Raw genomic sequence first — 7,015 nt, 5'->3', positions numbered from 1 at the left:
AATATTCCTCAAACTACCCCATAAGAAAAAAAAACATAAAAAACACTACCTAATTCATTCTATGAAGCCACAATTACTCTGATACCTAAAAGCACAGAAAGAACTAACAAAAAATGGGAACATCAGACCAACCTCACTTATGAATATCAATGCAAAAACACTCAATAAAATTCTTACAAACAAAATTCAAGAACACATCAAAACCATCATTCGCCATGACCAAGTAGGCTTCATCCCAGGGATTCCAGATTGGTTCAATATATGAAAATCCATTAATATAATCTAGTATATAAATAAACTCAAAGAAAAAAACCACATGATCATCTCATTAGATGCTAAGAAAGCATTTGAGAAAAATCAACACCCCTTCATATTAAAAGTCTTGAGAAGATCAGGAATTCAAGGCCCATACCTAAACATAAAAGCAATTTACTGCAAACCAACAGCCAATATCAAATTAAATGGAGAGATACTTGAAACAATCTTACTAAAATCAGGAACAAGACAAGGATGCCCACTCTCCCCATATCTATTCAATATAGTACTCAAGATGCTAGCTAGAACAATAAGACAACAAAAAGAGATACAGGTGATACATGTTGGCAAAGAAGAAATAAAAGTATCACTATTTGCAGATGGTATGATGGTTTATATAAGTGACCCCAACAATTCTACCAGACAACTTCTTCAGCTGATAAACAACTTCAGCAATGTGGCTGGATATAAAATTAACTCAAATAAATCAGTATCCTTCCTTTATAGAAATGATAAACAGGGTATGAAGGAAATTAGGGAAACAACTCCCTTAACAATAGCCCCAAATCATATAAAATACCTTGGTGTAACTCTAACCAAAAAATTAAAAGATCTCTATGACAATAATTTCAAGTTTCTCAAGAAAAAAAAATTGAAGATCTCAGAAAATGGAGAGGTCTCCCATGCTCATGAGTTGGCAGAATTAATGGCCATCCTACCAAAGGCAATATATGGATTCAATGCCATCCCCATCAAAATCCCAACACAATTCTTCAAAGACATGGAAAAAGCAATTCTCAAATTCATCTGAAAAGGCAAAACCCAGAATAGTGAAAACGATTCTTAACAATAAAAGAATGGCTTGGGAATCACCATCCCTGACCTCAAGCTCTACTACAGAGTAATAGTGATTAAAAAAAACTGCATGGTATTGGTACAGAGACAGACAGGTTGATCAATGGAATAGAATTGAAGATCCAAAAATAAAATCATGCACTTACACACACTTGATCTTTGACAAAGAAACTAAAAATATACAATGGAAAAAAGAAAGCATCTTTAATAAATCGTGCTGGTCTAACTGGATGTCTGTATGTAGAAAAATGAAAATGGACCCATATTTGTCACCTTGCACCAAGCTCAAATCAAGTGTATCAAGGACCTCCACATAAAACAAGATACACTAAATCTAATAGAAGAGAACATGAGAAACAGTCTTGAACTTATTGGCACAGGAGGAAATTTTCTAAACAGAACTCCAATGGTTCATGTTCTAAGATCAAGAATTGATAAATGGGGCCTCATGAAACTGAAAAGTTTCTGTAAGGCAAAGGACATAGTCAATATGAGAAATTGGCAACCTACAGACTAGGAAAAAACTCCACTAACCCCACATCTGATAGAGAGCTAATATACAAAATATATAAAGAAATCAAGAAGCAAACCACCAAAGCCACACAATCAAAAAATGGGGTATAGAAGTAAACTGAGAATTCACAACAGAGGAATGGCTAAGAAGCACCTAAAGAAATGTTCAAAGTCTTTAGTGATTAGAGAAATGCAAATCAAAATGACCCTGAGATTCCACCTTACACCAATCAGAATGGCTGAGATCAAAACGTCAGGTAACAACACATGTTGGCAAGGATGTGGAGAAAGAGGAACACTCCTCCATTGCTGGTGGACCAGCTGGTACCAACTGGTACAACCACTCTGGAAATCAATTTGGAAGTTCCTCAGAAAATTGGAAATAGATCTACCTGAAGACCCAGAAATACTACTCTTGGACATATACCCAAAAGATGCCCTACCATGCCACAGGTAGCACTCCACTATGTTCATAGCAGCCTTATTTGTGATAGCCAGAAGCTGGAAACAACCCAGATTTCCCACAACAAAAGAATGGATACAGAAAATGTGGTACATTTATACAATGGAATACTACTCAGCTATTAAGAATGAGGACTTCCTGAGTTTTGCAGGCAATTGGATGAAACTAGACAATATCATCCTGAGTGAGGTAACTCAGACCCAAAGGGACATGAACAGTATGTATTTACTAATAAGTACATTATAAAAAAAAGGACATTATAGATAAAAGGACAGAATACCCAAGATACAGCCCACAGAACTCAAAAAGTTCAACAAGCTGAAGGGCCCAAGTGAGGACATCTCAGTCCCACTTGGGAGAGAAAAGAAAGCAATCACAGGGAGAGGAGGGGAAGGGACCCAGGAGGGAAAGGATAGGGTGGGGAGAGAAGAACATGATCTGGTATTGGGTGGGGGAAAAGGATTGAAGCCCTGAGGGACAACAGAAAGAATGGAAAATGGCAACCTCCATTGGTGGTAGGTGGTTGGGAGAATACTCCAAAATATACCAGAGACCTGGAGGTAAGAGACTGTCAGGACTCTAAGAGAGGGACCCTAGATGAAATGCTCTACAGTGGAGAAAGGGAACTTGTAGAGCTCACCTCCAGCAGGAAGACAGGACATCAAGTGAGGGATCGGGTTGCTATCCTACAGTCAAAACCCTGACCCATAGTTGTTCCTATCTGAAAGATCTGCAGGGATGGAGAAGACCCTGAAGAAAAGAAGGTCCAGAGACAGGCCCAAAGGGGGATCCGGCTCAAGGGGAGGCATCAAGGCCTGATACTATTACTGAGGCTATGGAGGGTATGGAAAAAATATACATATGAACCCCACAGACAGTGGGAACTCAAGCATTGGTTTGCTTTGCTCAACCAAACTATTCTTTGCTGACAGCATGCATGTATTGGTCCAGCACAGATGTACTTGTTCGCCTTCCATTGAGTTGTTGAACTTGGCTTGTGGTGACATCAGAGAGAGACTCACCAAAGAACTTCTTGTGATGTTCCTACAGCTTCTTGTCAATTCAAAGTTGGAAAGCCTTGTGGTTTCTTCTGGAGTGAACTGCCCTGGCCGGTTCATGTGTGGTGTCTGCTGAGTGACTGGACTGCAGTTGCTGATTCGTGTTTGCCGGTGGGCTGGATTGAGAACAACAAAGATTGGAATCAGCCCCAAAGAACTATTTCCAAATAGGACTACTTCCCCTGTATCCTAATAACCTTTCTTTTCTACTCACCTCTGGTGAGTGGTGGGCTAGAGGGGAGGTTGAACCCTTATTAAAGTAGGTTGAGAAAAATTGTGCCTACACACTTGAGTCAAATAATATGGCAAAATCACGTTGGTCTTCCTGGCTAACTTTTATTCCTACTCTCTAGTTTTCATAGTTCACAAAAGTTCTGTGCATGCTATCATAGAATAGGAATCACCAATCTTACTCAGCTATAATTTATACGATCCACAGCAATGGCTGGTCTAGTAAGACTTGCCCTGCAGTAAAATCATGGCATAAATTATATGAGAGTAACAACCACTTTCTGGTTAGATTTAAGGTCTACTCCATGGGTTGCCACCTATACTCAGCACTGCTATAGGTCCAAGAACCTGTATCAAGATGGATCATGGGCCCTAAAGGAGAACCCTATTATTACTCTGCTAAATAAATATATTATTACGATGAGTCCTCGTGATTTGTCATTATACCCATAGATTAATACATCTCTGAACCCTTATCAGAGAGGTTCCTTTTGGTTGTACATGACAATTAACATAGAAACTAGCAGTTGGTCAAGGTGCATAGAGTAAGAGATGTCAGAATGCTCACCCATAAACAATACAACTACCTCACTACTTTATCTCTCTCCTCCCAAGGCTCAAAGATCATCACAGAAGAGGGAGCAGAAAGATTGTAAGACCCACACGCAGAAGATGACTGTACGGAAGGAATGTATTTTGTACATAACAGGTCACTTGCATGTATGAATTTACAGTGGTTGTGATGGCATACGCAAGACCTCCACAACTTCCCACAGACAAAATGCCAACATGGAGAATAGAAGTGGGAAAGAAGTCCACCCTAGCTAAGGAGCTATTAGAATTAATAGCTTTTGGCAGTGGGATGTTCTGTTTTCTTTAAGGGTGTAGCCCCTGGTGGGTTGATCATGCTCCAGTAACAGTCAACGGTCACACATCCAAGAGTATATAGGCAGCACAAATTGAATTTGATGGGTTTAAAATTAAATGAGAGCACAGTTCAGTAGGTTTGGAAGGAGACGTGGATCTGGGGGGATTTGGGGAAGGGAATGAATATGATCAAAACAAATTGTATGAAATTCTTAAATAACTAATAAAAACAGAAGGGAAAAAGGAAATTCTCAGGGGGAGCAGGAATAAATACCGAGACTGAAGATGAGAAACCAGATGAAAAAAGACCCTAAGGGAATTTATAAATATTTTGGTTGTTTTTAAGAATTGAAGTTTGCCCAGTGACAAGGTCCCAGAATAGAATAAACCTAGTCTGAAGCACCTGGAAGACATTACATTTCTCAGATGTTGCCCAGCGTGTGCATAGTTTACAATTTCACTTTGATCCCATTGAATATTTTACAAATGAAGTGTTAACAAAGACATACAGGATGATGTGAGGATCATATTATTCTTATTCCTTTTCCTCTGATGGACCAGAAAGTATAGGCTGTACAAGGTAACAGGTAGATTGTAAAAAAGAAAAATAAATGTCACTCTTAAAAACCATTAAGAAAATGCAAAATCACAAGGAATATGGGACAGTTTATACTGAGACTAGAAAGGTCTCCCATAACATTTTTCCCATCCTGAAATTCCTGAGAACATCATAGCTACCCTTAGAGTGGCAGACACTGAAACTCTCACAATTTAGTTGAACATATAATGTTAGGAGCTCCATTAAACTTTACTGAAGAAGATACTGAAAATGGAGGAGATGGGAGAAAGGGAGAAAGAAAAAGGGAGAACAGGAGAAGCAGGATGGGAGAGGGAGGAGGAGGGACAGGAGAGGAGGAGAGACGGATGAGGAAGAGGGGAAGGAGATACAGATGAGGAAGGGGAAGAAATAAAGGAGGAAAACGTGAGTTAGTGGATATGACGTGCAGGCAAGAGAGAAGGAGGATGTTATGGCCTTGATGATATCCCATGCTGGTCCACATTGTGCCTTCCTGAAAAGGGTGAATTTGCAACATTTTGTAGGATATTTTAATATTTCTTGCTCATTTGCTTATCTTTCTTTTTAAGCCTACTATTAAAATGTCAAATATAAGAAAAAAATTATTCTGTGGTCTGTAGATATTCAGATTTCACCAGTTATCAATATTATGCTCACAATAATAAAAACAAAATCCACTCTTGGCCAAGGATTCAACTTGAGGGTGTCACACCTTATCTTTTGCTGGCGTGTATCTTTTTTTTTTTTATTAACTTGAGTATTTCTTATATACATTTCGAGTGTTATTCCCTTTCCCGGTTTCCGGGCAAACATCCCCCTCCCCCCTCCCCTTCCTTATGGGTGTTCCCCTCCCCACCCTCCCCCCATTGCCGCCCTCCCCCCAACAATCTAGTTCACTGGGGATTCAGTCTTAGCAGGACCCAGGGCTTCCCCTTCCACTGGTGCTCTTACTAGGATATTCATTGCTACCTATGAGGTCAGAGTCCAGGGTCAGTCCATGTATAATCTTTGGGTAGTGGCTTAGTCCCTGGAAGCTCTGGTTGCTTGGCATTGTTGTACATATGGGGTCTCGAGCCCCTTCAAGCTCTTCCAGTTCTTTCTCTGATTCCTTCAACGGGGGTCCCGTTCTCAGTTCAGTGGTTTGCTGCTGGCATTCACCTCTGTATTTGCTGTATTCTGGCTGTGTCTCTCAGGAGCGATCTACATCCGGCTCCTGTCGGTCTGCACTTCTTTGCTTCATCCATCTTTTCTAATTCGGTGGCTGTATATGTATGGGCCACATGTGGGGCAGGCTCTGAATGGGTGTTCCTTCAGTCTCTGTTTTAATCTTTGCCTCTCTATTCCCTTGCTGGCGTGTATCTTAATTCTCTGTTTTAATTAGTTCATACTTGACAATTCCATACTTGTGTGGAATGTATCACAATCATATATACCGTGCATTGCCATCTCCTGTCCCCTCCCAATGAGGATTGCTCCCTTCTTCCGTACTGGCACTGTTCCTACAGCCCATCTCTATCTCTCTCACTATCCCTGTTTGTCTGTTCTCCCACTGTCTCTGTCTCTAACTCTGTGTGTGTGTGTGTGTGTGTGTGTGTCTGTGTGTGTGTGTGTCTGTGTGTGTGTGTTTGTGTGTGTGTGTGCAATGCCCACAAAAGCTTAAGTGGAAAGGAAGGGGAAAGGATCATATTATTAACATAATTTATTGACCATTGGTTTGGAACTATCCATTAGAGCCTGGTGGGCTAACTAGTAGATACACAAATGGATACAATTGATACCCCCTCTTCAAAACTCCATTGCCAGTAGTTCATCAATAAATGGCAGGATCCTGTGATCCCCTTCCCAGCTATAGCTGACTTGGAAGATCCCAAACTGTATAGGCCTACTGCCAGGAACCACAACTGCTATTAGTTCATGATTGTCATAGCAGTGTCATGATTAGAAAATAACATTTTGAAGCCCTTCTTCCTATGTTAGACATTGGTGGATAACAGGCACTCTTCTCTTTTTCCTGATTTTATAGGAAATTCTTGACATTTTTCTTATTTAACAAGATGCTGAGTTGGTAACAAAAAAGCCCTTCATTATATTGAGATGTAGCTCATCCTGATCACTATAGAGTTTTTAATCATGAAGAGATGTTTGATTTTGTCAACTGCTTTTCTGTATTTATTGAGGTGGTCATATGATTTCTAC

At 40.1% G+C, this 7,015-nt stretch overlaps 1 long non-coding RNA gene across 1 annotated transcript in view; it reads right to left on the bottom strand.

Annotated features, from left to right (window-relative positions):
- Nucleotides 1-3,128: 3,128 nt before the first annotated feature.
- Nucleotides 3,129-7,015, bottom strand: part of LOC134481784 (uncharacterized) — a 60,665-nt gene continuing 56,778 nt past the window's right edge. The window contains exon 3 of the long non-coding RNA XR_010057589.1: nt 3,129-3,260. This is a non-coding gene — a long non-coding RNA (uncharacterized LOC134481784). The remainder of the gene's footprint in view (nt 3,261-7,015) is intronic.

Source organism: Rattus norvegicus, chromosome 14 (genome assembly GCF_036323735.1).
Source record: "Rattus norvegicus strain BN/NHsdMcwi chromosome 14, GRCr8, whole genome shotgun sequence".
NCBI lineage: Eukaryota > Metazoa > Chordata > Mammalia > Rodentia > Muridae > Rattus > Rattus norvegicus.
This window is presented reverse-complemented; position numbering and strand designations above follow the sequence as displayed.